Genomic DNA, 25,105 nt, shown 5'->3' with positions numbered 1-25,105 from the left:
AGGACACTGGCCTGTTACACATGTCTGGAGGGGAGACTTTGCTACATATTCTCAGAACCTTAAAGTTTGAATAAGAGACATGTGTATCAAACCTTCATACACAGTTATTTTTTATTCATTTTGAAAAAGTAGAAGGTGAATATTGAAATGGAACTGGATATTGGTGTGTTTCATATGTTTTGCAAATAAATTTAAGTGGGTTCATCTGTGGTTTTAAATACTTAAGTCAAATGTCAAACATAAAATATTAAAGGAAATCTGCATATTTTAAACTCTTTAATGAGGCAATTCACAATTTTTTGCCTATAAATTTAAAATGGTCTTATTTGGAGAATGTAAATCATGCAGAGCTGATTCATAAAAAATTGATGAAGGGAGCACAAGTCTTATGAGAATGGGCTGAAAGAGCCGGGGAGGTTTAGCTCAGGAAAAGGAGGCTGCAAAAATATCTTATTGATCTTCAGCTATATGAAAGGAGTTTCATGTAGGTTAAACAAGGTGTGTGTTGGTCCTTTTTCCCACGTAATATGTTTAAGGACAAGTGGAATGGCCTCAAGTTTCATCAACTTTTTGGTAAAGTTCAGTTTGGATTTTAAGAAAAATTTCTTCACTGAAAGGCTGGTGAGGCATTGTAGCAGGCTGACCAAAGAAGTAGTTTTAAACATATTGATGTATTTAAAAATCTCCCATGTAGATGGGGAAGGTGGTTTAGTGGTATACTTGGGACATTTGGGTTAATGATTGGAGACTCAGTGTCTTTTCTAACATAAATCATTCTATGAATAATAACATTTTGGCCATTGGAGGCAAAAAATAGCTCAACTGCCACAATGTCACAGGAATAGTTGAATTACTACAATACCTTCTGCCCGTTAAATAGCATTATATGGCATGAAGTGAACACTGGAACGAAAGACAGCCACATTTGTGTGTCTTTTGTCCTGCACAGAATGGAAAAATAGTACAGAAGCTGACAGCATGCAGTCAGACAGGTGGGAGTTGGGAACAGGAGAAATGAAGAAAATATGATATTAGAGTGAGTTAGTGGGAGCACATATTTTCCTGAAGCAGCTTAATAAATAGCTTTTATGAAATGAAATGTCTGTTGTTTCCACCCCTGCGTTTATCTTAATTATATTAAATACCACTTTAAACTCTTGTTTATAGGAATATTAAATTGATTGCAGTCTCTAATTTTAAAATATCTGCTATTACATTGCAGATGCTGTAATGATGTTCTGCATACTTTTTTCACTCTGTTTTTTGAAGAGGCCTTGCTTAGTTCCTCTTATTCAACCTATTAAAATTCCTGTGACATTTCAGTTTAGGCTGACATCTCAGCCATAGACGCTGTGCTTGGGGTGCTAGATTGTATAAAACAAGATGCTTGGAGGCCATAATAGTGGGTCATTGGGATGTGTTTGCAACAGCATAGGAGAGCTATTTTACCTTGGTCTTCCATCCTGCTTTTTTCATACTGTTTATTACATGGTTCACTGCAAGATATTTCTGATGCTAGTCTTCCTGAGGATGTACTGAGAAGGCAGGATATGCTTAAATTGTTCAAACGACCAGACATGACAGAAAATGAAGCGTTCTGGGGTGCTTCCTCTCTATACTATCCTCTTCAGTACTAGATGGGAAAGGACTTTTTTCCAATGTCATGTGTGAGTGTACTAGCCAGGCTTGAAATTGCTGTGACTGATATAACAGAGCAAAAAAGATAACTTATCTGTAGGCTATTGGTAGCTGAGCACATGATGGAACAGGAGCCATTCATGGAAAACTGATTTCTACAGTTTTGGATAGCAATAAATTTCCTAGTTTCTTTCTTGGTTAAAAGCAAGTGAAGCTTGCTGAAGCTACATGATACCAAGTAGTAAGACTGCTCACTTACATGCCTGCTACTTGAAAAATTATACTCAAAAGAATGCATTTTTCATCATGCATTCCATCTTCATCTTACAAAGTGAGAAATGGACTTGATAATCTTCATGTAAAGCCAGCCAGAGAATAAAAAAATCCCAGTATCTCAAACAAACCAGAAATTTGTATCTATTAGGCTTCTTTTTAAGAACCAAATTCTTTCTCTGATGGAGATTTTGAGAAGCCTGTTGTTGTTTTCTGAAAATCAGTTTTCTGCTGTTCCCCTAACTTTTAATTTTTTCAGGTATCAGGCAGGGAAGAGAACAGAGTGAATGAAAATACAAAACAAACAAACAAAAAAAAAAACCCTAAAAATGAAAAACCCAAAGAAAATGCTTGTTCCTTCTTTTTCTCTGGGAATTGAATTTAGATTTTCTTACTTTTGCTGTGCACATAAACTGACCTCTTAAGCTTATCTAGGTCATTGGCACAAAATTACATTTCCTTGACTTTTGCCTTTGATTTTGTAAAGAACTCTCTGTAGGATATTTATATGTATTTTCCAGTAATGCCAGTAGATGTTTTCAATGCTTATGTCATTATTGGTTTAGGTTTCTAGTTCTATCTGTGGGATCATAAAGATTTCTTTTCTGAACCAGAAAAATATTTTCTGCCAAATATTCATTTATATTTGACAACACTGATGTCGAAACACTGTACAAATCATAATATAACTTTTAAAGTTTTGTCATAAAGAAAAGGAAGTCAGGTAGATGGGATTATATTAGGTCGCCTAGCCAGCCAATGTCAATGGTTCAGAATAGCAGTCAGCTGCCAGAGCATTATATGTTTTTTTAGTGGATAAGTTATTTTTATTGGATAAGATATTCTTTTTTACTTAGAAACTTTATTTCCATTTTCATTTCAAGATGTCCGTTCTATCGTTTGAGTCAAAGTCATGTCTAAGGGCCTGTAGCAAGGTAAATACATTTCACTTTTAAGTATCTTTTCAGTTTCTCCAATATATTTGCAGGAACTCAATAATAAGAATAATGAAATCAAGCATGAGAAAAGTAATCTACAATTGGAGGACTGGAAATAGAGTAGCTTAAAGCCCAGGACTGCAAGTTTTAGGTCAACATGTTTGGGTTTCTGTCTCCCTACCTGTTAAGGCCTTGAAATTCTTGTCAATTTCCTTTCAGATTAAGTGTTTGAATGCATATAACTTTTGCTCACTCAAGATGTGGGATACAGCAGAATGAAGGGAAGTGCTGTAATTTTCTGATTTTACATGTTTTTACTAAAAATTCACAAAAAAATTATAGATTACAGAAAGAGTGCCTGGACTTTAGAAGTCTTTTGTGGCCTAGACATGAAACAATAATTACAAACACAAAATTAAATTCTCCCTTTATTCTCTGTGTAGAATTCCAGCTATAATTGCAGAGTCTAAATTCCTCAAAACAAATGTAATCTCCCAATACGATGTGTACTCCATATTGTATAGTCACAGGCTCAGATTTCCATTTGTTCCTTCTGGAATGCATTTGCTCGTTTTTTGATATATTATTTCAGCAGTAACTCTAATATATAATAATATTCTACTCCCCACATCTTTTTCAGTCAGCTGCCCTTTCTAAAACATTACCTTTGGAACTGAAATATTCTTCTTGCATGTCTAAAACTGCTTTTTGTAGACTTCTCTTGAAGTTTTAGAAGGAAATATAATTTGGAGTAGGAATAAAGAAGAAAGATTTGCTTTCATTTTAAATAACTACAAAAGACAATTCTGAAAGGATGAGCTCCCCTTCCAATCTACCTCTTTTTCAAATGTATTGCGTTCTGACTTTCCTGTCTCTTGGAGTTTCTTTGATGGTAAGTAAGCATTCACCTTTTCAAAGTCAGTTTGGTTTTGTGGAAATATTGTTTTCCATCTTAACATGATAACTTGGAGCAGTGAGCACAGAGGGAAAGCTGTGCTGAACCAACTGACAATTTTTTCCCCAAAAATCTCCATAGACAATCAAATGAAATTTGTGATAGTAAAATACACTTGAAACTGGCTGAGCTGGCAAGTGTAAACACTTGTGAAAAGTGTCAAGTAGCCCAGTTGGGAACTGGCCTACAGTGATGAAACCATGGAGCGGTTTATTTATTGCATCACTAAGAGTGGCCAGCCATGGGGTGTTACTTCAGCATCTTCCATTCTTTTTATTCAATGCACAATTTATATGATCTTGTACCTTTCATTCCTACTCAGTTGTTTTGGTTGTACAGAATTTCTGATTTATAAGAAATTCAATGTTTTTCCTTTAAGCTTTATCCATAATAGAACACAAGGCTGAAATAACAAAAGGAAAAAGTTACTACGTCTGCATCATTTTTGTGTCTTCCCTTGACCTTTTCTAGCCAACAAACTCTGAGACTTAAATTGGTTGTTCATAAAGACTGTAGCATAGCAGAAAACTAAGGTAGTTGGAAGAATTATTTCTGAAAAAAATTATATTGTTATGAAAATTGCATTTTTCCCTCAAAATCTTAAACCATTTACTTGCCAAAAAGTCATTCTCACTTCAGTGTTGTCAGATATGAACACTTCAGTGTGTTGAACTGGCCTGGTAAAAGTCATTGTGAAGTCACACAAAGAATGGAAAAAAATCAGAGTAGATTTCTGTTTATGCTATTAGAGAAACTTGAATTTCATCAACAAAGGGTTATTGAAATACTTATAAAAAAAAGTTTATTGAGCATTTGAAGTGGTTGCTCATGGAGTAGTTGAATAACCATTACCTGGAGGTCCCTTAGGACACACACATGGGTGGCATGCAGGGACATCATTTATTGGTAGACTTGGGACTGTTAGCCTTACAATTGACTCATGGATCATAAAGGTCTTTTCCTTTAGGAAAATCCTAAAGGAAATCAGGAAATCCTGATTCTAAGATTCTTTAAAAATCTAATTTAGGGGCTGGATTTATAATTTTGTTTGAGATATTTGTTCAAAATAACAAAGATCTGAAACCAATGGATGAATGCAAAATAACTGGCAAGAGCAAGAGTTTGAACATCAAATAGATGTAAAAAATAGTGGTTGTAGTGACTGCTTGATGCATTCTTATCACATAAGTGGAAAGTACAAAATGTTCAATAATATCTTTCAATCCCTGATAAAGCATTTTTGCCTTTTTTCTCCCCCTAAATCTCAGAAGTTCAATGAAAAAGATGAATGAGGGAAGCTTGTAGGCTGGAGTTAATAACAGATCATGTTATTTTCTCAGAGATAAGGAACATCACACATTGAAAAATAGTAGTAAAGTTTCTTTCTGGGATAGCTGAGATTTGCTCATGAAATAAAAAACGTAACATTGTTTGGCTTGGGACAAAATAGCTAGCTTTGGAAAAACATGTTTTAGAGACTGCACAGTTTAACTAAAAGCTTGAAACAGTCATTCTCCCTTTTTCTTTTCTGTTTTCTTTAATTATCTGGAGAAAAAACTGCTAACCCAAACCCATGGCAGGCTGTTCTACAAGGAATATTTTCTTTCTTTGAAGCCTGCAAATAAAAAAAAATTATGCTGTGCATTTGGATGCCAGAGTCACATAGACTGCACTGCTGTGTATTCCCATACAACATGGCTTTGAAGTAAAATTTTCAATGAATTTCAGAAAATTCCATCACGATTATGGAATTTTTTAATGGAAAAACTGTTTTGCTACTAAAAAGTGATACATTTTGTCATATGAGAGAATACAAACAGCTCAACAATAACACATGAGAAATGGCCTCTCTCATGGCTTATAAAGTTTCTGGCTTACAGTTTTATCCCACGACTTGCTCATTTCTGTTTTGCATTATTGCAATAGAGGTCCAATACAGTCAATAGTTCCCTTCAAAATGCCTCTCCAGTCTACAAAAATGTGCATTAAATTTCAGTAGCTTGATGGAAGAATGAGGATAGAAACCTGATTAATAATGTAATAAATTTTGCCTGTAAAAAACTAAGTCTTTTTTGGTAAACCTTTCTGAAATAAATAGTATTTTAAAGTATTTTGAATATTTTTTCTTCACCACTTCACACATATTTGAAATATATTATGCTGTCATCTAGGATGCAGTTCAGTTCTCCAAAATGTAGCTTAGTAGAATTTTTATGTGTATTGGGGTTTTTGAGACAACTGTACAGTAGTCAAGGTACATGACCTGTGGAAGATTAATAATGCAATTCTGGAAGATTCTTCTGATGCTGGATATTCTAGAACATTTAAAGTCTGTTAGACGTCTACACCAGGGAGAAAACATTGTATCCATATTAACTAGTCCACACAATTTTTAACATCTTTCAGTACAGAATTTTTCTGATAATGCAAATGACTACTGGATGTAGAAATGAACTACCACTCTCTGGACTCCCAAATGAAACATATTAAACTTTCCTCTAAAACTTGGTACCCATGACTCAGACATGAAAATGTAATTTATGCCAAAAAGATGGCTACATAGTTCTAACATCCTGAATGAGTCCTACAGTCAAATCTTGTTGATGTCCTATTATCACTGCTATAATAAACACAGAAATATTTATTCTGTCATTACTTCATACACGTACACTACAAGTATATAAGCGCTAAGCTTTTTTTGTATGTTTGTGGTTTTGTCTGGTTTTCTTTGTTTTATTGTTGCAAGATGATGATGCCTCAGGAAAAAAATAAAGTAATTGAGTAATTGTAATATGTTTGATTTCACTAAGGGATTCTTACAGAGGACAAGCGTAGCTGTCAATTTAGCTACGCTTTAGAAAAATCTGATTGTCTCTTTGTTTTCCAACTGATAAAATAAATCTGTAAATACAGTTCCTCTTTCACTTTTCAAATCAGCATAGGAAGGATGTTGTTTTGATTTCTTCTGTCTAAATCATCAGAAAAAATAAATAAAGAAAATATTCTCCTAGCTGTATTCTTCAGAGCAGCATTTTTGTCCCACAAAGATTGTATTAGTGAAATTGGTCAGTAAATGAATCCTTTGTGTAGCTGGAGACTGTGCTGTGCAAAGCTAATAAGCAGTCAGCTGTTTCCTGCTGCAAACAGCTGCAAACAGCATGAGGGCATTGGTAAAGTTCTCTGTGATGCATATTCTGTACATAAGATGTATGAACTCATTATTTTATGCTATCATACAAATCACATGATGTTTAATTGCAGTAGGATCCTCTGAGCAGTATAATGTGAAATTTCAGCACCAGCAAATACAAGCAAATTTATTGTATAATTAAAAGCTTTCTTCTTCCTCCCTTAGGAATAGTAGTAGTAGTAGCAGCATTATTAATAATAATAATAAAAATAAACCCCTCAACTTAGGAAAACAGTGTAGCAGGATGACTTCAGAATTGGCATGATTTTGGAATGGATGACGTGTGATACCTTCTGTGTCTTAAGCCTGACTGCTAATTTATAAGCTCTGTACAGAATCCTTCCGTGAACAATTTTTACAAGATTTCTTGAGTTGTCTATATAAGTGCTGCAGCTCTAGATAGTTATAAATGGAACAGAAAAAATGCTGATGATATTCATTCACTTCAGGAGGCTTGCCAGCTCATTTATTAATTGAGATTTCTCAAACACAATCAAGAATAAGAATTGCCTGCCCTTTGGTAAGGAAGTGTATTGCCAGGATGTGAGGTGATGTGAATATTCCCTCAGAAACAAAGAGTGAAAGCTTGTGTCATCAGGCTTTGTTTTCACACTAGACTCTGTGACTAGAGAAAGCTATTTTCAGAAAAGCTATTTACTATTCAGTAAGTCAATCAAAAGTAAAAAAAATAGATTTCCTCTAGGCTGCAGCATTTTTTCAAATAATTTTTTAATTACTCATAAAACTCACTTATATTTTGTTTGAAATGAAAAGAAAAATGAAAAGAATGTCTTCAGTTCAAATTAAAAATGGATAATTTCCATTAAAAATTAATTTACTAATTAATTAATTAATTAAAATAATTTCCATTCTAAGCACATTTCATGTCATGGAGCATTTGAAAAAAAAACAAACCCCTAAGACACTATCTTAATAGAAGAACATTTTACCTTTCCTTCTCAAAAAATCTGTTAGTTCCACTAGTAGAAAACCTATTGCAACAACAACAGCAAAAAACCAATTACATAGGGAAAGTTACATAGAAAATGAAATGTAGGGGTTTTTTCCTGTTCTTGTTCTATTTTTGTTTGTTTGTTTGTTTTTGAAAAGACAATGTGATATAAATGTTCAAGGTGACAAAAAGAGAAAGCAGAATGAAAAATACACTTTTGGAATTTCACTATTTAAAGTCCAAGTAATAAATAAATAAATAAATAAATAAATAAATAAATAAATACTTGAATAAATTAGATTTCCTAGTACGATATAGTGACATCTGACTTTTTTTTGACTTTTATGAATAATACTTTAGTCTAAAATCTCTCAAGAAACATTGGATAAGCTAAAACTTTTACATAAAAATTTCAAATAATACATGTTGAGACATCATATTTGAAAGTGAAGTACATTTTTTGCTGAAGAGGGTAATTATGTTTTTGACATTCTTATGAGACATTGAAAGTAAAAGCTTAAATACATTTACATTCATCCTACTGCAGCTGTTTTCATTCTTGCCTCCTAAACTTTTTTCTGAATAACTTGAAATAATCCATTCAGTAGAAGAACACTTCTAATTTTTTGGGATTTTTTTGGTTTTTTTGTCATAATTTTCCATTATCGTGAGAACAGTACCGTGGAGATGCAGTGAATCTGCATTGCAGTTATAAAGAAATGCACACTTTTCCCAGGATGGAATTTGTTTTAAGTTTTATTTGTTTTCAACCTGGTAGAAATACTTAGCTCTGGGAAAGAGAAGCTCCTAGACACAATTGCAGGAATACTGGCCCTTCTGTAAACACAATGACAGGAGGCTTTCCTTGCCAAAAAACTTAAAAAGCTGATCAAAGGAAAGGATTGTCCTGTTTTTCTCTATGCTGGTGCAGCCTTGCTCAAGTCCTGGGTGCAGTTTTGGTTACCACAATAAAGGAGAGATATAAATCTGTTAGAAAGTGTCCAAAGGAGGACTACAAAGATTATAAAGGGTTCCAGAAGGGAAGGCATATGAGGTACCGTGAGATCACTTGTCCTATTCAGCCTGGAAAAGAGGAGACTGAGAAGAAGCTCATAGAAGACCAAAACTTCCTATGAGTTCTACAAAATCCATGAGTTCTTAGGATAAGTAATGATCAATATTACTTTCTTCTTTTAAAAATAATGATAAGCACAATGAACAGCAGCTCATTTGTCTTGGCCAAATCTATTCATAGATTATTATTATATAATTCATAATTAAATAATACATATTATTATTAATTAATATTTTTAAAGTCCTTGATTTCCATAGAATCATAGAATGATTGAATATCCTGTGATGAAAGCACCCACAAACATCAGTGAAGTCCCACTCCTGGCCCTGCGCAGGACACAATGTGACACCATGTACCTGCCAGCTTTGTCCAAACACTTGAATTCTGTCAGGCTTGGTGCACTGACACTTCCCCATAGAGCCAGATGCAGTGCCCAGTCATCCTCTGGGGGGAGAAAATTTTCCTGATATCCAACCAAACCTCTCCTGACACAACTTTGGCCATTCCCAGGTCCTGTTACCGGTCACCACAGAGATGAGATCAGTGCCTGCTCCTCCTCTTCCCTTCACAAGGAAGATGTAACTGCAGTGAGGTATCCCCTCAGTCTTCTCCAGGCTGAACAGACCAAGAGACTTCAGCTACTCCTCATATGGCTTCACCTCAAGGCCCTTCTCAATCATCTTCATTACTCTCCTTTGGACACCCTCTGTTAGTTCTATATCCTTCTTATATTGCGAGGAATGAGGTAAAAATGAAAAATGAGGATAGATGTCAAATAGCAGCACGGTAAAGGTAACTCTGCTTGTTTCTATACATTTTTCCTAAACATCTCTGTTGGAAACCCTGTTCAAAAGTAAGGCTTTGATGATTTCTTTTTATTTGGAGTAGAATTAAAAGAATTAAATTTTAAAAAGCATTTAAGTAGTGGCTGTCTGTGAGTAAGAATTGGTTTCCATTTGCTAAAATTTTTTATGCTACAAAAGACACCTGACACTAAAGAGTATTCAGTGCCATTGAAAATCTACAGATAGTTCTGTGAAGTGACAGTTCCTCATTCCCTGTTTAATTCAAAGATCAAAATTAGTTGCTAATTTAATATATTAATTGGCTTCAATATGTAAGGAATAATGACATAAATGTGAGGTTATATATATTTCTGTAATTTTTATTAGCAAGGTGCTTTGTCTTTTATTTGAGTGTATATCTGTCTGATAACTGCAACTAAAAGTATTGCTGCTGTTTACAGGAATCCAATAGAAATTTATAGGAATGTTAGTTAAGCAGCATCAAAAGGAAGTAAGAGCAAGTTTGCTGCTTCTTAAAAGTCTGAATTATTGTTTCTTTATTTTTTAGAAAATCATTTGATTCATACAGTTATGCTGGAAGAATTTGATAGATTTTGCAATTTTTTTGTAATTTTAATATTTGATCTGGTTTTATTAATGTTCTTGTTGACAGCACAAAAATAATATTTTCCTCAGTTGCCAGATGAATTGACAGCTTTGCCTTTCAACAACTACACATCAGTATCTGAGCAGAGCTCTAGACCTCCAGCTTAGCAACCTGTGATAATGTTGTTTAACAGTGTTTTATGGCACACTGATTATCAAACAGCATGCAACAAAGGCTTTCCAAGTTGGAAACCTCTTCAGACCTGAGATATGATTTTAAATTCTACAATGGTTGGGAAGATGAAATCCAGCATTTTCCTTTGGAAAATTTATGAATGGTTAGTATAGGAAAAATACATTGTGGAGAAGAATATGGGATATTTGAAGAATAGTTTCTGTTATACACTAGGGCAGAAAGATAAAATACACATTATATTTTTAAGAGAGCATTTACATGGTCTGAGTGACACTAAGAGAGATAGTATTGACTACTTGAAGATTTTGACTGCCCAACCTGAAAATAGGACTGTTTGTTTCTCTTTATTAAGCGAAAGTTTATGATATAGATGGCTGCAAATATATTGACTTTAGTTCTGTTTTTAATCTTCATGGGGTGTGCCTTTCAGATCCTTAAGTGGTCTTTTAAACTCCTTTATAACTTTGTCTTCACATTAAAGCAAACCTCAGTTTGATGGATAGCATCTAACCTAATAATTTACTTCCAAATTAAGGTTAAAACAAAAGGTTAATTACCTGCATAATACTATTATTGATGATCTACTTTAGCTGTTCTTGTTACAGTGTTTCTGTAACAACACCTGCTACAAGGCGATATTCCCAATTTTCTGTTGAGAAGAACTAGAAGTGGTGGCATATCAATATCCACCTGTTCAGTCCAAGATGAAATTTAACACCCACTAGTGAGGTTCAGCTCCAATTTGTGTCAACGTTTCATTGACACAAACAAGTTTCCCCAGCCTTCCTTTTACACCAAAATAGAAATAGGACCTTGCAGGAATTTCTATTGGTAGAAGTTTCCTACTATTTCTACCATCAGAAAATATCCTGTGTCTGTAGGAATATCTTTACTGGCTATTTCTGGGCTACTTGAACTGCAGTCTATAGCATTCAGATTAGTTATATTCTAAATATGCTATTAATTTCCAGAAAAAAAAAATACAGTTGAAATTGACAAGTTTTAAGCTAATGAAAATGTATGGAGTTTATTTGGACAATTTTATATTTCCCAATATTTTTGTGAAATGGAGACAAAACGAGGGACCCAAACATTCATAAATCTTATAAATATGAAGGAGAGATATCCTGTTGTAAACAATCAAAGACTGTGCTAAGATTTTTACATGAAGTAGCATTACAGTAGTTGTCCGCAGCTGGTTATCTGTGGTGACTTCAAGGGCTTTTTACAGCTGCTGTTTTTTGGACATTACCTAGCACTATAGTTTGGAGGTCAGCTGTAGTCCCCATTTCTTGATCATTTTTTGTGGGGTAGGGCACTCTGCCAGAATGCCAATTGTACCAAGCCCACTGTGTCAGAACTCTCGCCTGTCTTGCTGAAACAGTCATGGGATTTTTCTTAACTAATTATTTGACACAGAGAAGAGTAAACTGTGACTGTTGAGGGATAAGGGGTCCATTACTGTATAATTCTGAGAATATACTCTTCCAAAGGGTAAGACAATGTCAACAGACATGAAGATCAAAATTCCTGTACTGTAGGTCTCTTTTGTCCAGCCACTTCAACCTCCAATAAACTGAGTCAGATTTCTTGGTTTTTAGGCTGTTTGGAGAATAACTTATTTTAATATAGTATGGTAACTGCCTTATTTCCAAATGCACAAAACTGTTTTCTGGAACATTTTTTCTAGTTAATGATAGCAATCTATTGCGACATTGCAATTTGTGTTACTGTTTGTGAAAGTTACTAATTTGACAGTGACAAGTAGCTGCAGATGAAGACCTCACATCTCAAAGAAGACAGGGAATTGCTTCACACTATCTTTTGACATCAAAATGTAATAGTTCACTGTCTTCATCACTGTGCAAAACTGAAGGTCAAATACAATTGACAGTAAAGATAGATTGTTAGGTCTGTCTGGCAACTGTGCCTCAAAACACCATGAACATGTAATGAAACATCCACAGAAGTAATTCTTTTGAGGAGAAAATCCTTATGTTGTTGCTGTGCAATTCTTATGTAAAATGTTTTGAGAGACCAAATACAACAATTCATTACTCCAATTTTGTCTCATTCTAGCTCCATTGACATTAACAGAATTGAACCGGTGCCCACGTGGAATGTAAAAGTAAATCAGATGTTTTATTTTAATTGTTCCTCCTTCGTTTTCACATTTATTTAAATTCCTTTAAGTCAATGTCAAAAGCCTGCTGGGGGCAAAAGCATATTAGACAGCTGACTTTTTTCTTTCACCAAAACTGTCAGCTTCAGCACAAAGTTAATCTGCAGAGTGAAAGCAATTCTTAAGAAGTAGTCCTCAGTCTTTTGCTCTTCTGTAAAGTATTTTTTTTTCCTTTGTGTAGCACATCCATTTGAATTTGAGTATAAAAATACCAAAAAGTGATACTAAAATGTAGCTTTTAAAGAAGAGACTTGAGTATAATATCTAGCATTAAGGATAGACTTTCCATTTCTTGAAAACACTTTGTACTCTGCCTGCAACACGTTCCTTATACATTTCCACAGCTATTTGTTTTCTGCATTTTGTCAGCAATTTATGCTTTGCTAGGTGTTGTACTATAGTTTCTATGGAAAGTTTAGACCTGTTTAGAGGAAATTGCAATAGGTGATGGCCAATTCTCAAGTATATTGCTTTAGCACAAGTAGTGGGGAAGTTTGGCTACAAATGTGAAGAAAAGGCTGTTGTAATTCTTTGGCATGAGAAATAATAATGTATAAAGAAAAGACAATTATTTTGAAACCTTTCCAAAGTAAGGAGCTCTTTTTTTCCTACGTATTACAAAGGCATAATTTGCCTTTGAAAATGAAATCATTAGGTTGTTGCTCTTGAAGCTCTTAAAGGGAACAAATAAATATTTAATATAAACATGCACATAGGAAATTATTTAGAACAAATATTTAATATTCTAGGTAAATCCATTTTATTCACTGCTTTGGACTGTTAAAATAAAACTGAAAGCATAATAATGTGGTGAAAATCCATGGGATAAACCCAAGACATATTTTACAGAATGTTTACTCAAAAGTAGCATAAAGATTCAGAGAAACAGGAGCTTGAAAGCTTTTGAGTACCTTAACCCAGGAGAAGTTGAGAATGTAGTTTAAAAGGCAGTAAGACCAAGATCTTGTTATCTCTGTTTTAAAGAAGTTTGGCCTTTTGCAAAATTAAAGGCAGATGCAGCAACTGAAAGAGACTTCACAACCTGCTGAACTTCAAGCACTCTGAGGTAGCAGCTGTGTGTGTTTTATCCCCGAGGGCACTCATTATTACAAGGTAAGACAGGGAGGTTGTGTCTTTCTGTTTTATGCACATATTCTCAGAGGAGGAACCTCTGTTCAAAGAACAGAAACCAGGAGAGGACTTCACCAGACTGTCAGGGTCATTAAGGGCTCATTTGTTCACTGTGTCTTGGACCAAGAATGGACTGCTCCACTGTACATATGTCCTGCTTGATGTCATACTTGTTTCATAAAATGTTATTTTCATAGATTCTGGATTACATGTAGTAAGGAAAATTATTTTGTTATCAGAGGCAATATGTTTCAAAGGAAGACAGTAAATCTTTTTAGACAGACAGCCTTTAGTGGTCTTTAAGTGGCTGAACTGTGTTGAAATAGTCTCAAAAAAAAAAAAAAAGTAAAAGAAATAAACAACTGGAAAAACTGTCATTCTAACTCTCTCTGTCATTCTAATTCTCCTTTCAGACACTAAGCACATCCAGGTGTCAAGGTATAGCTTGAAGTTAATGATTCATTTTTCTATCTCTGCTGAATATTTTTGAAAAGCAGAAAATCTAAACCAAAACTTTAAGCAAACTAAAAGATCATAAATTTTCAGAAATAGATTGAAAATATTTCGTATTTGCAAGATTGCAGAATCCAAACAATAGAACTGCTTGGGTGGGAAGAGACATGAAGGATCATTAAGTTCTAACTCCCCTGCCATGGGCAGGGAAACCTTCCACTAGACCAGATTGTACAGAGCTCCATCCAGCCTGGCCTTAACTCTTTCAGGGAAGGGGCACTCACAGCTTCTCTGGGCAACTTGTCCCAATGTCTCAGCACTCTTGCAGTGAACAGTTCCATCCTTATAACTAATCTGAATCTGCCCTCTTTCAATTTAAAGCCATTTCCCCCTCGTTCTATCACTACATGTCCTGCTTTTCTGTAGGCCCCATTTAGGTACTGGAAGGTGAAGTAAGGTTTCCCCAAAGCCTTCTTCCCTTCAGGCTGAGCAGCCTCAATTCTCTCAGAGATGTTCCACCCCTCTGATCAGCTTAGTGCCTTTTTTCCTGACTTGATCCCACAAATCCACATATTGTGTTGTGGGCCCAGAAGTAGAAACAATATGGGATGTCACTACAGTAGAAATGAGCAGAATGAGCACCCTCTCCTTCCTTCCCATGTTTCTTTTTTTGTGTCCCAGCACACAGGTAGCTTTCTAGACTGTGGGTGAAAGGGTTAAGCTGAGATCACTGTCCACCAGCATCCCAAGTGCTTCTCCTTAGAGGTGCCCTCTTTTCATTCTCTGCCCAGCCTGTAGTTGTGCCTGGGATTGCCCAGACCCATGTGCTGGACCATGAACTTGGTTTTATTAAACTTCATGTACTTTACAAAGGTAAGTAAATTCTTCAAGCCTGTCCAAGTCCTTCTGGAAGGTGTCACTCCCCTCCAGCGTGTCAGCTGCACCCCTCAGCTTGGGGTCTGTGGCAAACTTGATGAGGGCGTCTTCAAGCCCACTGCCCACCCCACTGACCAAGATGTTAAACGTCAGTGACAGTCCCAGTACCAACACATGAGAAAGGCACTGGGGCATAAGGAGTTGTTTGAAAGTGGACAAAACTTCATGTATGGATATAAAAGAAATGACAGTGAAAATCTGCAAAGGCAGAAAGCGTGCATTATTGAACAAAGTTTCCTTCTTCCTTGCCTTCCTTCCTTCCTTCCTTCCTTCCTTACTTCCTTCCTTCCTTCCTTCCTTCCTTCCTTCCTTCCTTCCTTCCTTCCTTCCTTCCTTCCTTCCTTCCTTCCTTCCTTCCTTCCGCCACTTCCGCCACTTCCGCCACTTCCGCCACTCCTTCCGCCAACTCCTTCCTTCCGCCACTTCCTTCCTTCCGCCACTTCCTTCCTTCCGCCACTCCCTTCCTTCCTTCCGCCACTTCCTTCCTTCCTTCCTTCCTTCCGCCACTTCCCTCCTTCCGCCACTTCCTTCCCTTCCTTCCTTCCTTCCTTCCTCCTTCCTTCCTTCCTTCCTTCCTTCCTTCCTTCATTCCTCTTCCTTCCTTCCTCCTCCTTCCGCCACTTCCTTCCGCCAATTCCTTCCGCCACTTCCTTCCGCCACTTCCTTCCGCCAATTCCTTCCGCCACTTCCTTCCTTCCTTCCTTCCTTCCTTCCTTCCTTCCTTCCTTCCGCCACTTCCTTCCTTCCGCCACTTCCTTCCTTCCGCCACTTCCGCCACTTCCGCCACTTCCGCCCACTTCCTTCCGCCCACTTCCTTCCGCCACTTCCTTCCTTCCGCCACTGCCTTCCTGCCAATTCCTTACGCCACTTCCTTCGACACTTCCTTCCTTCATTCCGCCAACTTCCTTCCGCCAATCCTTCCTTACATGACTTCCTTCTTCCGTCCTTCATTCATTTCCTTAGTATTCAATTACTTCCTCTTCATTCCGGCCTTCCTCCCTTCCTTCCTTCCTTCCTTCCTCTCTCCTTCTTCCTCCTCCTTCCTTCCTTCCGCACTTCTTCCGCCACTTCCTTCCGCCACTTCCTTCCGCCACTTCCTTCCGCCACTTCCTTCCGCCACTTCCTTCCTTCCGCCACTTCCTTCCTTCCGCCACTTCCTTCCTTCCGCCACTTCTTCTTCCTTCCGCCACTTCCTTCCTTCCGCCACTTCCTTCCTTCCACCACTTCCTTCTGCCACTTCCACCACTTCCTTCCTTCCGCCACTTCCTTCTGCCACTTCCGCCACTTCTTTCCTCCACTTCCGCCACTTCCTTCCGCCACTTCCGCCACTTCCTTCCGCCACTTTCTTCCTTCTGGCACTTCCTTCCTCCCTTCCTTCCCCACCCAAAGGTGAAAGTAACCCAGGTTGTTGTTAATGAATTTCATGAAACACAGCCTATGAAGAATTTGTTAAAAGAAAATTGTATCCTTCAAAATTCTTTTTTTCTCAATGAATTTTTCCACATTGACACGGTTCCATTACTGCACTGAACTAAAAATAATTAAGCTAAACCAGTGTTTCAGTAGGTGCTAAGTATCAGCTGTCCCTTATAATTTTTTTAAAGCAAAACAAAACTAAAGCATTTTAAGGTCCAAATTCTGTCATAATATGTTGGAGTTACAATTGGGAAAAGTACTTGGAAATTCTGTGAATTACCATGCACTCATGAACTTCCAAATTAATGCTATTTCTTGTGAACTTTTGAATTCTAAAAGAAATTGAAATATTTAGAAGCAATTTAAATTTTATGAATAGTTGACTTTTGTCTATCACTTTAAAAAGATGAATTTTTTTCATTCTAAAAAGTAATCTCAAGGTTTTATTTTATATAGAATAGGCCAAATTAATTGAAATTAAAATATAATAATGTAAATCACTAAAGCAGAAGTCAAACATCTGAAATTTTAATACATAAGGGAATTTTAGATACAGCGTATTTTCTCAATTAATTTTCTGTTTTACAGGAGACATTGGTAGAGCTTTGCTTCATTTGTTTCAATATCCTTGAACAACACATGTAGTGGTAAAAAAAAAAAAATCGCTTTGAAGTAAAAAGAAAATGCTTTGAATAATTTCTCAGTTCAAAACCTCTTTTTATTTACTTTGTCTTTTCAAACAAAAAGGATATTTTCCAGATGTCCTGATACCTGAAAAGTATGTGAATTACTGTTAGAAAGACACTAATGTGGTTAATGTGGCATGTAGCATAAAAAGCATAGTGAGAAAACATATAAAAAAAGAATAGCTAAAACTTTTTAATCATTAAGCTATTGATGCAATGTCAGTGTCCCAAAACTTTTAACTTTCTTCACAAAGCCTTTTTTTTGCAGTGACATACATTTCAGGGTACATATTGTTTATAAAAGGTAGTGCTTACTATCTCATTTAGTCTTTTCAGCTGCAGAGTTCAGTCTTAATTGTGTCCTGCATTGTTAGCACGGTGCCTTTAGGGTAATAACACATGGCTTTGTCTGCAAACCTTGCATTCAGGCATTGGGCATACATTTCAACATCTTACAGAGACTTTCTCACTTATTTTTCCCTGGTCTTGAACATGTAAAGGTAAAGTAGAGCTGAAAGACAAATATACAGATCTTGCAAGTGAATGAGAATTTGCTTTTAGAGTTTACTTGTAATGGGCTTCAATATATGCATTTTCAGAGGCACTTTTAAAATGCAATTTTTTGAGAATTCTACATCCCCAATCACCTGATGAGTTTTGGTTTCGAAGTGTTATGGTGGATTCATCCTGGCTGGATACCTGGCTCCTACAAAAGCTGTTTGCTTACTCATTCCTCTTCCCAGTGGGACATGGAAAAGAAAATATAATGAAAGGCTTGTGTGGTGGGTGGACATAGGGACAGGGAGAAACCACTCACGAGTTACTGTCATGGGCAAAATTGACACAATTTTGTGAAACCAATTGAATTTACTGTCATGCAAATCAGAGTAAGGTAATAAAATAAAGCCAAATCATAAAAGCACCTCCCCTTCACCCCTCCCTTCTTCTTGGCTTAAACTTCATCCTTGTTTTTCTACCTAACCCTGCAGCAGTGCAGTAGATGGAGAATGGGCACTGTGGTCAGTTCATCACATGCTGCTCCTTCCTCCCTAGGGGGAGGACTCTTCACACTCTCCCTCTGTTTCCATGTGTGTCTGTGTTCCTTCCAACATGAACTTCTCCAATATGAGTCCTTCCCACCTGTTGCAGATCTTCACAACTGCCTCAGCACAGGTCTATTTCATGGGGTGTAGTCCTTCAGGAAAAGACTGCTCCAATGGAGGCTTTCCATGAAGTATTACACTTATTTGGACATCTACCAGTTCTAATGTGGGATCATTCATCAGCTGCAGGTGGATCTCTGCTCCCCCATGGCTCACCAGGGGCTGCAGGGGAATCTCTGCCTCAGCTCCTGGAGCACCTCCTGCTCTCCTTCTCCACTAACCCTGGAGCTTGCAGAGCTGTCCCTCTCACATGGACTCTTTGCACTCCTTCGTCCAGCAGTTTTTTTAGAGCAGTTTTTCTGCCTCTTCTTAAATATTCATCCCACATGGGCTACCATCACTGCTGAGTGGTTTGGTCTTGCCCTGCTGCAATGCTCTCGGAGTCAGCTGGCATTGTTCCCTCAGACATGGGGGCAATTTGTGGCTTCTTCTTACTACTGCATCAACCCTGACACCAAAATCTTGCCATGAAAACTCAATATAGCCATTTTAGATTAATTTGGGTGTCATAAAAATTTACAGCCAGCCCCTACTGTTTACTGTTACCTTCTGTTTGAAAGGTCAAATTTCAGGTTTTGACCTTTATCCTGTGATGTCTCAATTATCAGTTAGCTTCAGCAATCCAAGCCCCTTTTGTCCTCAGATGCACCAATGTTTTTTAATATTTTTTAAATAATAGTATGACAGGTAGTATTTTCTCACTACAGATCCATACACATTGCTCATTTCTGTGCTCAAAAGGTGCTAGGATAATAGAATTTTTCATCAATTTTCTTTTTGTTTAACTGAGCACTGAGTTTTCAGTATTGCAGGAGCAGGACTCCATGATTTTCTTAGACTGTGTCTCATTATGAACAGTGGTTGCCAGAAGATTACAGCCTCTGTTGCTAGACGTAATGAACAACACCATCTGCATTTACCATCTGGCTTATGAAAACTTCTGATAGGTTCAAGAAATGTTTGAGACAAGGAGAGACCTTCTTCCATGTCTGATCTCACCAAAACAATGAATATAACATGACTGATTAATAAATACCATGGATTACGGATAATTCCACCCATGAAACATAATGGCAGTGGTGTTTACAGCCTCAGAGGATTAAAGCATTGCAATCCAGAGAATTTAGCTTTGTCTTTCAGGACATGAAGAGGAAAGCAAAAGAAATAAGTGGTGAAATATAGAGAACAACTTTTTCTCTCATACATTTCCTCATGGAATTTCTTAATCTCAAACTGATTTACAGGATTGATTGTTGAAGAGATCAAAAAGAGACAAAGAGTAAAATAATTATTTTGTTAGTGAAATACAAATCTGATAAGGAGGTTGGCTAAAAACGAACTGCAGAGTGTTTAAATGTTGTTACAGTTACTGCTCAGCACAAACTTGTTCCTCCTTAAAATATATAAACCTCAAAAATATATGATACTAAAATGACCGAGTGCTATATCTATTACTGATTTTAAAATTAAACAGTAATAGTAAAAAAAAACAGCAGTAAGTAAACTAAGCAGTATGTCTAATTACAGTAACTCTTAAAGTCATCCAAACTTCAGAGGTAGCTGCGTGATGTTCAAAATCCATTAAGGCTAAGTCATGGCATAGGGATGTTACTCCCCAGTTTAGTTCTCCCACTGAGACTTTTCGAACCACACTGCTGCTTATTCTGTCCCTCACTGATTCTCTTTCTGTGGTGGGATGGAGATGAGAATTGGAAGCACAAAAGGTAAAGATTGTGAGTCTAGATAAAAACAATCACTGGAAATGGCAATGGGATAAGAAAACGAACAGAGGCAACAACAGTACTAATGAAAAGGGTATAAGAAAGATGCAAACAATTCACAAAGAAACAGTAATACCTGATCCCTGCCTATGTACCCCTGAATGAGATCTCTTCCCCCATCACTGGATAGTGATGTGAGGAGGTATAGAATAACCTCCATATCCTGGTCATAACCCCTCCTGGCCACTGCAAAAATTAACCCTGACTTGACCAGAACAGGTTAGAAATCAATTGTACATGCTATTAAAGTGCATTAAAAAATGTTTTCTATTTTTTGTTTTGTCTTTTTTAGTCTGCTCTTGGTATTGCCTCTCTGTCATGAAAGATATGGCCAAATTGATACAACATCAGCAACAGAAAGTTTCCAAAGTCACAAACAATTCCCTCCAAGACCAGGTGGAGGGAAGAAAATCCCACAGATCATCATCAATAAAAACTATGTGACAAAATGCCAAAAACTGGCAAAAACCTGACAAACTACCATGAAACAGAGAAAAAAAGGAAAAAAAAAAACAAACCTCAAAGAAAACACTGGTAGTTGAGTAGAAATAGACACCTCCTAAAGAATCCAGTCATTTGCCAAAAAATCTATCACAATATAAAACTTCAGCCAGAAAAAGCAAAGAAAAAAAAAGCTGTGAAGAAGACCATCATGAAAGCAAACAGATGTCCTTGCTGACTGCCAAAATCCCTGTAAGTTGCCTTTATTTGCTGCATTGCTGCCTATCAGCTGGGTAAATAGGTGCTCCCAGAACACCTGAGTGGTAACCATCTGCAAAACATCTGCAGTTGTAGACATTTACAAACTGAAGAAAAACACCTTGTGTTTTCATATTTCTGTCACAAAAATGGAACTAAAAAAGGAAATCTGATTTAAATTAAGTAGGTTAATGCTTCAAAGTCTACCATTTGCAAAAGAATGAGGAAATGAACAACTTTTTCTCTTTTGTTGTTTTACTGCTAGCCTCAAGTCCAAATAGGCTACTAAAATTTTGAACAGAGCATTTTTCTTCAGTAGGAAATATTTTGAAAACCACAATTCTCCTGTGCCATATAGTTCTGATACAGAATCAGATAATGAGTTTCATTTCCCTGGGTGTCAGATTGCCTATTATCTGTACAGGAGTTTGACTCATATGTCAGCTAATTCACTGACACCAAATATCTGAAAATGCCAGAGCAAAGTGGATGGAAGACCTGAAGATACAAGGAAATTAAACTGTCTTAGAAAATATATATTTTGCCCTTGTACTCCACCTCAGAATCAATGGGGCTTTCTTTTTGTGTTGGCTACCATCACTTCTGAATAGCTACTTTTACACTTTACTTTAAGATATGGGGCAATCTTGACATTGCTCTTAATGGACAAACTTTGGTGACATCCCCTGTTTGGTGTCCACAGGAAAGCTCTTTTGACACCAACCCTCCTCTGTCTCATCTATTTCTTCTCAGAGACGTAGATTGCTATTGGTCAAGCTGCATGTCACAGTCTGTTCCCTCCTCTTTTGGAGAAAGGATTTTGCTCTTATTTTTTCCATACAGACACTAGTGCTCATGTAGGAAGGAAAGGGACATCTTTGAGCTACCCTGACACAAAAGAGTTGGATATCAGGCCCTTTTTCTCTGTTTTTTTTGGTTTTTTTTTTTTGTTTTCCTAATCTGTAAAATGAAAACTCTGCTGACAAACTAAATTTAAGAAAAATTTGGCAGGGAATAATTTGGGCTAAAGTATTTTATAGATCAAAAATTTAACTAACATTGGAGCATTCTGAATGTGATGTTAACAGTGTTCCTTTGCTTCAATTTGGAGCATGATATTAAATAAGGAGTATTAAATCAATTATTTCATAGTCGGAAAACCTTTTTGTACCTATGGATGCTCCTACTAAAAGACACGCTAAAGTGGTCCTTTAGATTTTCACACTATACTGACATTTTCACACCTTTTTTTTGCTTACAGAACAGATAATAACCCAAATTTTAGCAAGTTTCAGCAACCACATCTCAGAATTTTCTTCAAGATCACTATCACTTCTTAATAGGCTACCTCCAGTGTATTACATGCCTGTTTCTGTCTTAAAATGGAATAGACTGGTGCTTCAGTGCTGTACAAGTCTTTCCATGCTCCATCTGTTATCAGCTACAGGTGCAGGACAGACATTCCCTGCAAATAGAATTGGCAAAAAAGAATAACTCAAAAAATTCTGCTATTGCTGTTCTTCAGTAGAGACAAATAAAATTATACTTTTAATTAGCTAGGGCAGTCCTACAGAAGATAGAAGATGTGAATAAATAGAAAGAGAGGGATGTTTTCTAGAAAGTAATTTCTCACTTGTTTTGTTCCTGATTTACGTTAACTACAAGAAAACATAAATATATAAAGGGTTTTCTTCTATTTGAAAAAAACAGCTAACTCAAATAGTCTGGCCTTTTTCAGACAGACTTTAATTCTAAAGCATTATCTTCAATTGAGAAGTTGTAGAAAATTGCTCGTAATGTCCACAGTAATTCTGAATTATTGTATGCAATGAGAGATTAGAATATTTATGGGGAAAAAAACTTTCTTAATTTAATTAACTTCCCAAATTAAGTACCTGGGATCTTGTTGCTCTATTGTCCATAATTTCCTGCATGGGTATTAGGGGTATATGAGCTGAACCTGTGGTGAGGAAAGAGAAGGACACCGGCTAAATCTCAAATTGTTAGTTTTTATTAAAATGTATTATAATATTAACTATGAATTGTAAGTTATTTTTCAACTAGCACAGTGTCATGAGTAAGGAAAAATATTTTAGTCTCATTCAGTCTTTTTTCCTGCACTTATCAAGGAACTGAACTGAAAAATACTTGATGCACAAATAATATCAATAACAGAGGATGAAAGCTAGGTACTTATTGTTAAATGCAGTCTTCCATATTTATTTCCTTGATATTATTATGCAATTCCATTGGCAAAACCCACTAAAATTTATATGACAAGATGATACTGAAGTGCTTTAAGAAGATATTTATTGTATTTGTTTAAATTATGCTTGCCTAAATGTACATGTGAAAACATGATGAACATGAAGGTTCCATCAAGATATAGGAGATGGGAGGTTTACCAGTTTTATTCAAGGTTAATTTAATACCTCTATAATGCAATTATTATATTAATTACATGTGCCATATATCACAAAAATATTAATGTATCCCCACCTGCAAATATATATTTCCTCAGCTTATGTATGTTATATTGTTTTTTATTATCAGTATATTTCCTGAGTGTAATTTTCCTATTAAAAGAGCAAAAAATACTGGGTTGTCTCCTCTGTTGGTAGATTTCCATTTTCTACATGTGTTTGCTTCCCTGTTATCCTCATCCAGAAGTACAATTTACAGGCTTTTATCAATCAAGAAGATAGGAATTTTCATTGGAAGAAATCAACATTTTTGACAGATCTAGACAGTTCTAAAAAATGTGGTTCAGTAACACTGTAATTATGGATATCCACTTCAAGCACAGAGTTAAATCAAAATTATTTTAAATGCAACATTATTGAGTAAAACTAAGGCCCAGTTACCTTTAGCATAAAATTATTCCAGCACATAATTTAACATTTGAATATTATTGCCTATAGCCGATCTAATACTGAAGACTTAATGAGGGTCATATTTAAGGTGTGTATTCTCAGAAAGCCTGTTTTGCTCCACAGAAGGAGAAATTCCATTATGCAGTTGTAAGAAAACATGACGTAAGTGTAAATTGATAAAGAAACAGGATGAAGTCTTCATTAGAACAGTGAACAAAACTCAGTAACAAAAGCTGTAACGGATTCAGGAAAAACAACCATCTGCAAATACTGAAAAGATAGATGGAAGAATAGAAAATCCTTGCTGACACTGAAAAATCCTAACTAATTTTTACAGTTACTAGCTCAGCAGCTCCCAGGAAATTGTTGCACACTTCCAAGAAAACCTTACAAATATTCACAAGTCCTATTGGAAAAGAAGTTATAAAAGATATTTCCCATTAGATTATTTCCATTATCTTTTTAATGGCCTTTACCAGAAAAAGATGAAGTGCAAGAAGTACATAGGACTTGTATCAGAACATGCATATTCATGCTTATCTAAAGTTCCTATTATCACTGTTGACACCAGCAAGGATCAACTTTGGATTCTCTTATCACTGTCAATTAACGAGCTGCAAAAGGCACAAATTTTCTTGGTTTAGCACTTGCTACTGAATTTCTTTTTTTTTTTTTTTTTTTCTTTAATTAATACATGCAGTACCTACAAATCCCTTGTGATTTCCAAACTGTTCTATTCTTTTTTCACTGTTGTGCAATGATAACAGGATAATTAGAATGCCAAGATGGACCTGTCAAAATCAACATAATTACCAGTAACACTTTTGCTTTGGTGGCTTTGGCTTTTTCCCAGTTTAATAATAAAAAATCCCGCCTCACTATGAGCAGAGGAGAAAACTGATCAATACAAACAAATGTTTATACATGAGGGCTTAAATCTACTGCCTCAAATCCTAGGCTTTCACAAAGTTTTTCTAGAATTTTAAGGTGAGTCTGTGCCCAGACTTGCAGGTGAGAAATATGAGGAGAGCAGCAGAGTTCTCCTGTTGTCCCTGAGGTGCAGATGTGTAAAGGCAGGCGCATAATTTCACCTCATACAGGTAAGCTTTCTGGAGGCTGCAGGATGTCTCAGCTCCCTCCCTCACTGCCAGCTTGCTCTGCAGGCTGCCACACGTGC

The sequence above is a fragment of the Serinus canaria genome, chromosome Z, assembly GCF_022539315.1.
Source record: "Serinus canaria isolate serCan28SL12 chromosome Z, serCan2020, whole genome shotgun sequence".
Taxonomy (NCBI): domain Eukaryota; kingdom Metazoa; phylum Chordata; class Aves; order Passeriformes; family Fringillidae; genus Serinus; species Serinus canaria.
The sequence above is the reverse complement of the archived record's forward strand: the minus strand, read 5'-3'. Positions refer to the sequence as shown.